This window comes from Rhipicephalus sanguineus, chromosome 1 (genome assembly GCF_013339695.2).
Source record: "Rhipicephalus sanguineus isolate Rsan-2018 chromosome 1, BIME_Rsan_1.4, whole genome shotgun sequence".
NCBI classification, from domain to species: Eukaryota; Metazoa; Arthropoda; class Arachnida; order Ixodida; family Ixodidae; genus Rhipicephalus; species Rhipicephalus sanguineus.
The window spans coordinates 259,638,469-259,648,280 of NC_051176.1; positions in this window are offsets into that span (position 1 = coordinate 259,638,469).

Consider the following 9,812-nt stretch of genomic DNA (forward strand, 5'->3'; position numbering starts at 1 on the left):
AACCTACTACGAAGTTCAAGACCAAGCATATTTTTTTATCGACCAGCTTTAGCATACCAATCACATATTTTTCTGCATTATTAATAAATGTGATTCCAACAGAATTCTTTTTTTTTCTTTGCTCTCACTAAACGGCTCTGTGTAGAGGAGTTGCCTCGCGAACATAGCATGCGCTGCGACAAACTTCTAGTGGTGCGAATGTATTCTGGACTGATCTCAGTCCTTCCCAATAACTTGTGGTCTGATCCCCCTCAATTTACAAATAATAATAGTAGTAATAAATCATTTTGATAATGTGCCAAGGTAGAACCTTAAAGCGCTTGTGCTTTCGGGCGCAGGAAATTTACTAACCAGGACAAAATACAAAGAAAGGCGAGGGAAGATGTGAAAATAAGAAAGCCGGGACAACAGGGCAATATACATTAACATAACACAACAAATACAGTAGGACGATAATAAATACAGTTAACATACAACAAAGCGCAAGGTAGGCTGAAACACAAAGAAGGAGAAAATGACTAGTACAATGTGCGATACTATGTTGAAAGTTGAAACCACGGAAAGCTCGGAAGAAAGCAATGACTGCGAGCTGTGAAAAACATCGAGATCACGAAAATGAGCATTATGAAAACTGTATTCTGTGGACAGTCGAGCATTGGCAGAGGCAGGCAGGTACATGATGAGGTCTATGTTCTCTGGTAATCTTAAGCAGAATTCGAAAAACAATACAACTGATGACTTCGAGGCAGGTTATGATACCGTGAAGAAGTTTGAAAAGAAATAACAGATCAGTGCAATTTTGTCGGCAGTGAAGTGATGACAATGGCAGTAATTCAACAGTGTTACAACGAGATCCAGAGTCATTTCCTAGCGGTGCGATCGTTTAATACACTTAGGAATTGTTTCTGAACCTGCAAATTGAATTTAGAAATGCCATTCCAGATCACCAACGCATATTCAAGTTGGGGAAAATAAATTGTTGTGTACAATTTGCGGAAAGGCATTGGGGAACTGAATTCTCTCGATAGCCTGGAAACAGAGCCGGGCGAGCAAAGACCCCGCACCGCAACGCGCTCAATGTTAGCAGAAAAATGTAAGGTGCTATCACAGAGAACACCGAGATCATTGACCTTACAAAGCGATGCTGAATTAGCATAGCATGACAGAGATATGCTTGCACTTTTGCTAGTGAAAGGTCATGACTTTGGTCTTAACAGTTTTCTGGGAGAGGACACTGCTCTTACGCCATTCAGAGAAAGAAAACAAATCTAACTGCAGCATGCGATAGTGGTTAACAGTATGAATTTCCTTAAATATCTTGATATCATGGGCATACAGAAAGAATTTCTGAATTTCGGAAGAAACTTCGTTAAGAAAAGTTAAAAAAAAAACTTCGAAGACTGTTCAGCTCAGTTATCGTCCTATTTTAGCGGCGTTGCCATAACAGCGCAGCACCCTCGCATGTAGTGTCGAGATTGTTCCCTCATGAGTATTCCTGCTCAAACAATAGCCGCAGTCATCTGATTTTGCATACTTTTTGGGGGCGTACGGTCAAGAACTAATATTTGAGTAAGTGCTGTTTCAGATTCGCTCACTTGTATATGGCGCCTTAAATTCCCGACACAGACGTGTTGTACGAGGTGGTGTGAAAATGTGTCTCGATTCAAGATTAGTTCCGTTTTCAGGAATGCAATTCATGTACTGCAATAAAACACTGTCACTTTGGAGATCATCCCTTTGAGCATGCATAGAGCGCTCACAATGCTTCTGAGACATCACGAATATGTCCTGGAGGTCGTCTTTTTCGTGCGAGTGAATTGCTTTTCGCGATTCTCGCTTGATTTCAGCAACCGTGTCGGAAGGGGTGGCGTTTGATATGGGTCTTTAGGAGATCATATGTATACATCTTTCGTGTTTCCACAATAAACAACAGTTGGAAGTAAACGCCAGTGCTGCGTTTTCTTCTCCTCCTAGTTTCTATTGTGCTGCGTTTTATTTTTCCTTCGGACGTACTGAAGTATTCTTCGTGAAAGTCCGAATGAGGGGCGCGTTTGGTAGCAGAGGGAAGCGATATCGTCGATCTAATTTCATAACGCCATAGTTTTGCTGTAATGAACATTTTTTTTTAATTCTGAAATAGCGTTACACTGCCATTTCCGTCGTATATATATTTAGAAGTAAAGTTCATTCGGATGTGTTGAGTGCTTGGAAAGCATGCACCTGCTTGTCCGGCTCCATTTTTAACGTTTCTGCTCTGTGTAGGTAATAGCAAGCTGAGGTAACATCATGGAGCCGAGCTATGCCGAACTCATGTCGCAGCTTCGGTAGCACGTGCTGTAACAACTATCATCAGCACCCTGTAGCTCACGACTTCCTCATAATATGAATATCCCATTACGTGTGCGAAAAGTACATACTAATAGGCTTTTTTCAACCCGTGTATATTAATGGACATGCCCCCTAACGAATCCACGATACATGCGGTAGGGAATCTTGATTTAAATTTTACGGGAAACATAAACAAAGCGTAAAACCTTCTTCAGGGCTGCTGTAGTACATTTGTCATCTATTGGGTGTTGAATTTAGCAGAGCTCTTCGGAAACGAAGCGCATATCGCGTAGATTGTGACCGACCGAAAAGTGCTCTCAGTCGCCTAAAATTACGCAGAATAGTTTTATAGTACATGTAGTCAGTAAGTTAGTTAGCAGTTATATCAATCTTGAGATATGTGCTTTGGGGTACGTTTTTAAAATGTATTTAGGATCGAATTTTACAATCGCTGAAGCGAGTTACAAGGCGAAACGTAGATTTTAAGCATGAATATATATATAGTATTCAAGAATAAACAATGTTACATTATCAGCGGCGAAGACTATTAAGAGCAAAATTAACAAGCATGGCTTAGTTGACAATATGACATAGTGGATAAGTTTTCATATATGTATGATAACTTATCAACTATAGTAGTATTATTTCGGTAAAAGATAGGAGGTGTGTGCGTAACATTCAATCTTTGTATGCCAGGTTCAATAGAAACTGACCTACAAAGGTTGAAAGTTACGCATACGCCTCCCATCTTTTATTGAAATAATACTGCTATGAAAGTGCGATTGCTCAACGCCCATAAAATCACACAGTAAGTTATGTGAAACACCGCAGACGAGACCTGCGCACTAAATTTCACCACCATGGTTCTTTAATGTGCTCCAAACATACTGGCACGTGTATAATGTATTGGACTTACATAAATATTTTGAAGAATGTAGTATTTATATATTTTACATTCTATTTTGGGAAATTAACGACAATCAATATAATTAGCGAAGTTGACGATGTCAAGGACAGCGACGACGAAAAACACGAAAAAGAAGGGGTGCCTACCCTTAGACATTAGCGTCTTTTGCTGTGGGGGTGTAAGCAAGAGGTGCCATTTTTTTAATATATCAGCTTTTCTGATATATATACAGCTATATATATATACAGCTTTGCTTATATACAGCTTTGCTTAATATATCTAGTCTGTTACGTGCTCATACTGTCCATCTGTACTGTTTACATTCGCAAGTGTTCTGACTGCTGTGTGCATAAAATTAATGTGCATCCCATTGCAGAGCCATGTCGATGTATACTAGACAGCCACATGTACAGACGGGTCCACTGTTAAAGGGAGCACTTGCGTTCAGGTGATGTTTAGATTTCGCTCTCCTGCAAAAATATAGTGGCTCAGATGTGCATAAAACTGCTGGTGGTTGACAGTTCTGCCTCTTTTTGACAGACTCGTGCAGTTCATGAACAATGTTTCCCTGTCCACTTGCTGTTAGAGGGCCAGGAAAATGAAAGGTGTTCATTGGAGTGTTCCCTTTAACAGTGGACCACACTGTACACTACAAGGCGTTGCTTTCTGCAATCATTGTGTCTTATACACGTCATAAAAATGGCTCACTCAAAATATGTCAATCCCCATTGGCTGCAAGTTGTGTTTTCCTTATACGAAAAATATTAAACTTGTAGCTAAGTTAATCTTGATTAACTGTAGACTTGATTTTAAAGAAAACTGAATGTCTGTTTTATATGGCTGTCATTGAAAAATCCCGCCCCTGTGTTTTCCTGATTTTTCTCCTGACTTACCCTACTCCAGTTAACTGCCTCATGCTCACTAGAGTTCTAGCTCTACGTTCGCGCGTTATCCCGCAGAAAATCTTCAAAATTCTGGCGTTCTCGTCCTTTGTGTGAATCAATGTACTTGCTTACACTTAGGCTCCAACATAAGATTTTCCAAATAGTTGCTTGTTTTTTTTATTAAAATGATTGATGGGAGAGCTTGGCGCTTTTATTTCGGCACCGCCTACTCTTTCTCGCTTAGCAAACGAAACTTAATATAGCAAAAAAAAAGAGAGAAAAATGGCACAGAATATGTCACCCATTATAACAGCAGATGTGGAAACACAACACAATCCATGAGTCACAAAGATCACAGCACGAGTTCAGGTAACAAAATTAAGTTGGCATATTCATGTATGAAGTCCCACTTTGTATTGCTTGTAATACATGGCAAAACTCGGAACAAAAATAATGATCTATAACGTAACACACACACACACACACACACACACACACACACACACACACACACACACACACACACACACACACACACACACACACACACACACACACACACACACACACACACACACACCCACACACACACACACACACACACACACACACAACACACACACACACACACCACACACCACACACACACACACACACACCACACACACACACCACACACACACACACACACCACACACTCACTCACTCACTCACATCACTCTCCCCATCACTCTCACTCACTCACTCACTCACTCACACTCTCACTCACTCACTCACTCACTCACTCACTCACTCACTCACTCACTCTCACTCACTCACTCACTCACTCACTCACTCACTCACTCACTCACTCACTCACTCACTCACTCACTCACTCACTCACTCACTCACTCACTCACTCACTCACTCACTCACTCACTCACTCACTCACTCATCACACTCACACTCACACACACACACACACACACACACACACACACACACACACACACACACACACACACACACACACACACACACAGGTTAAACTTAAATCTAATATTTCCATAAAATATTTCATTCGCGTAAAAACCCTTTTCAAAGCAAAAGCGCACTTTCCTGAAGGCGCGATGTTGGCCACGGAACAAGTATATTGTTCAGTGTAAATGGTCTTCTATCTAAAAAGTAAAAGATTTGCTCGCAGTACATTTCGTGCTGAGTCCTATTTCGCGCACTCGAGGACTACATGGCGCGCATCTTCGTCCGGGTGGCCACAAGAACACGTGAGGACCAGACGCACGCGTTATTCTGTGTAACAATGTAGGAAGTGTCGCGTGAATGCTGTACCAACAGGCAAGAGGACGCCGACCTTCGAAAAATTCAGACGGACGTTTTCTCTCGTCTACTAAAATTACACGCAACACATACGACGCTTTACCCGGCCGTGTGTCCGTGGAGCGGCGGTGTAGGCCGACTCTCGACCACGTCTCGTGAGGGTGCCATCGTAAACCAAGCGACGTAGCCAATTTTCTCGGTAGAGCCCCAGCCAGAGAGGCTCCAAGATTCCTCTTTCCCCTTTCCCTTGAATAAAGTTCCACTCTCTCTCCTATTTTCGTTCAAATCTGACGTAATTGACAGTTTTATACAGGGATCTATGAAAAATAGCTCCGAACTTTTGTATTGTTGATCGAACGACTTGTTTTTGCTTAGATGGCAGGATATCTGTCTCAGGTGCAGACGGATTTCACTGCGTTACTCTTCCGATGCTCTGGTACATGCACTTTTCGCATTTTGCTGTAGAAAGCACCTAGTGTCGAATGTTAAAGTTGAAGAAAAAAACCAACCCAGGGGAGGGGACAAAAGATCAAGCCTGCAAGCACAGCTCTTCGCAGTATCTCGTCCTATAGGCAGTCCACCATAGAGTTCATAGTCAGCTTTCTTTGCGATACTACGAATAAAAATCAACCGTCATAAACAGATGCAAGATATGAACACGGCAGTTTAACGCACTAGACTTGAACACTTAGTTCTGGGGGACACGGCATGGAGGAGTGCTGGTTGCCGCGGCGGCTGCATTTTCGATGGAGGCGAAAATGTTTGAGGCCCGTGTGCTTAGATTTAGGTGCACGTTAAAGAACCCCAGGTGGTCGAAATTTCCGGAGCCCTCCACTACGGCGTCTCTCATAATCATATGGTGGTTTTGGGACGTTAAACCCGAGATATTATTATTATTATTATTATTATGGAGGAGTGCTGGTGAACCACCTGGGATTCTTTAAAGAGCACCCAAACCAGAGTCCAATGGTGTTTTTTCGTTTCGCCGGCATCAGAATTCCGCCGCGACTGGGAAATGAACCCACAATTTCGTGTTCAGCAGCAGAACACCATACCCATTCAACTATTAGGACCTATAGAATGAAGCGCCAGACAGTCATCAATCAACATATCACGTCGAGTTGACATGTCTTTCCTGCAAGGTATCTTATTTATCTTGTTTGCGCAATGATCATACAGAAATCTCTTATATACGCGTTCTTTTTTTCTTTGAGCAACCGAAGCCCACGTCTGCCGTTCGCCAACTCCAATCGGCTGCTGCAATATTACAGGGCGCTGTACACTGCTCAACCATCAAGTCGACGGGCTCCCATCTCTCCGAGAGTGATCCTCTGCCGACAGACGCTTGTGCAGTGAGAAACCAGAGGGTAGACTCTTCTCCTTTGTTTTCTTTTACGCCCCTTCGTTCCCCGCTCACGTCGACAGCAGTATATAGGGAGTTGCGTCGGCGTCGACGTGTGTATTGAGGCCCAGGCCATGTTTTTCATTCAGGCGCTTCGCGACACGTACGTATTGTAGGTGCTATCTGCAGAGGCGTCCGACACACGAGACTACAAAGTTATTGCCGGCTTCCGCGCCATGTGTCAGCGTGCTGTCACTTGTCGCTGGAACGGGCGCCGTGCAGAGTCGACTGTCCGAAGGCCATCTTTACGTGTGCGTATCTTCCTCGCTAGTAACTACGCTGGGCGAAGAACAACGCCGACAGGTTGACAGGTAAAACGGAAGAAGCGATGGGCATCTGTGTACATATCGCCTAGGGACAATTTGTAAGCTAGAGTGGCGGAAGGGAAACAAGCGCTCAGCTAGCGCGTGAAAAAAAAAAAAAAAACTGACAGGTTCCAAAACCCGATACTTAAGTCGGCTCAGTCAGATCCCGCGCAGCGGATGTAGTCTTCAAAGAGGCATCCTTCCTTGTAATTGCCGCATACACGAGGTGTCAAGCCGCAGCAAACAAATGCTAGGTTGGGGCGTTGAACAACGGCTTGTTCTTAAGACACGTCTGCATACGGCGAGGCAACTGACGACTGACGTATTCTCACACTGTTAGGAGAGCGCCAATTTATTTTTCTGACTTCGCTTTCATTTGGATATACGGAGGGCAGAGTTTAGAGTCAAAGAAAGTTGTCCGAGAGGTTGTTTTTGGGGGAGAACGTTACGGCGCTTTGGAGTCTTAGGAGGATGACACCTTGTCGCTGAGATTGTTGGACTATCATTGCATCTAGCACTGAGACCCCTGCCTCCCTCTGAAATCAAACCTCTTCTGTCGTAAAATCATGGCAATGCAACTTTCACCGAAAAGGGCCTCTCGCATATAGAATGAGCACTTTCGATGCTATAGGAAACCTTTGTCGATTAAAAAAAAAAAAGCGTTCATGGCGTGAATGCTTTAAGCAAGTCATAAGTTTACTTCTTTTACGATACATAGGCTAGTTTATCCATTTTTCCAATGTCTTCAAAAGCTGCCAGTGGTTTTGCCAAACCGCGCTTTTCGATGCCCGAAGAACCTTCGAATTGGTTTCTTTAGGCCACAAGTATTTTGTCGGGAGCGCTTGCTTCCATCCTCAAAAAGCCAGAGTCGCTTTAGGCAACGCTAACGAGAGCGCAGGCGAAAGCCTATGCTCATGAGACATTAATTAAATTACTTTTACTTTCTCAGTAGAATGCATTGTTCCTTACACCCTCCCACCTTTAAAGCTTTCTGCAGCTGATTTGGTGCTTGCACAACAGCCCCCCAGTGTCGGTCCACCTTACACCAAGCGACGGTATGATGTGATGACGTCTTGCAATACATGATTGATGACGTCATGATGAAGGCACAAGTTTTGGAGATCTGTGCCGTCATTGACACCAGATCAATACGTCGCATAAAGATATTCATGACGTCATGTGACGTATTTTTGGTACCATTCGTGTTTTCAACGCCGGATGCCGGATTTTTCTACTCGTGAGACAATACGTTCGGCAGGTGATACTCATGTAGCGCAAGAAGGCGAAATCCTGCCGGCACCCATGAAAGAAAAATGAGCCGCAACGAGCAAGTACATATGTTTGGCCTTACATCGACCCTTTCAACGCCTCGTGCGAGTGCTTTTGTCTTTGCATATCTTTTTCAAAGGTGTGCAGTCTTTTGTTCGCCTGCTTCTCAGACGGTGCATGCGCAACTCGGGTTTCTGCGCTTCTGCCACGTAATATTACATCTGTTAACTTGACTACTTGCCCGACATGACGATTATATTGGGCTTTTTTCCGAAGCACTCTCAAACGCTGACGTAGTACCCCTGGGCTAGAATACTTGACTGCAACGCAGAATACCTGGGTTCGATTCCTGCACAAACTCTGCATTTTCTTTGCATCCATTGGGGTTTTTTTCGTCACAGCGCATTTCGCGTCAAGATCACCCGAGGGGAACTCCAACGTAGGCTTTTAAGGCTTTCGCCTTAATAAATCTGCGATGCACGTTTTTAAATCGCACCATGTGAACCAAGCAGCAGAGCGTTTTTCGGGCGCACACCGGGCGTAGCCAGACCCTGTCATCACAAAATCATTGTCGATTAATGCATGTGAGTTCAAAAATACGTGTTAAACTTCGCGAATGACATCTACAGAATATGATGAGCCGGGTGCTTCAGTAAGCACTTCAAGTGCTTCTTGAAAACGGCACAGCAGAGGTGAAATTATTGCTTTAACAAACGTATTATTCAATCAGGTAGCAGCACGGTACATATTGTTCATTAAACACTATCGGACCATTTGATGAACTAGAAGTTCTGATATTAATTTTGTCAGATGACGTCAGCGGACACTATACAGATGTAAAATTTCAGCCAGTGTGTGGTTTTTGTGTACACAACTAATAATAATAATAATAATAATAATAATAATAATAATAATAATAATAATAATAATAATAATAATAATAATAATAATAATAATAATAATAATAATAATAATAATAATAATAATAATAATAATAATAATAATAATAATAATAATGTACGTTATTAGGACTGCCCGAAATTAGCCGCACTTTCAGAACATGCGATTCTTGTGCGAATTCGTAGAGGCTCAACAAACCCCATTTTTATGCATACAACGTTTCTTACGCGGCCTTGATAAACGCGGAGCAACTGTATAGGCGACGTCAAAGAAGAAAACAGGATCGAAGAGGCGACAAAGTTAAATATGAAGAAGAGACCAAAACGCGAGCGCGGACTGCGATTTTTATTCGGGGATAACAACGGAAGTGGCGAATTCGTGCAGGCGTTCCAGTTTTGTCTAAGGTTTACCGCGTAATAAAATGGCCACGGAGGCGGCTGAACGTTCTTACGTCGCAGTGAACACATGCAGACGAGTAGTCGTCCATCTCTTTTCTTTTCCTC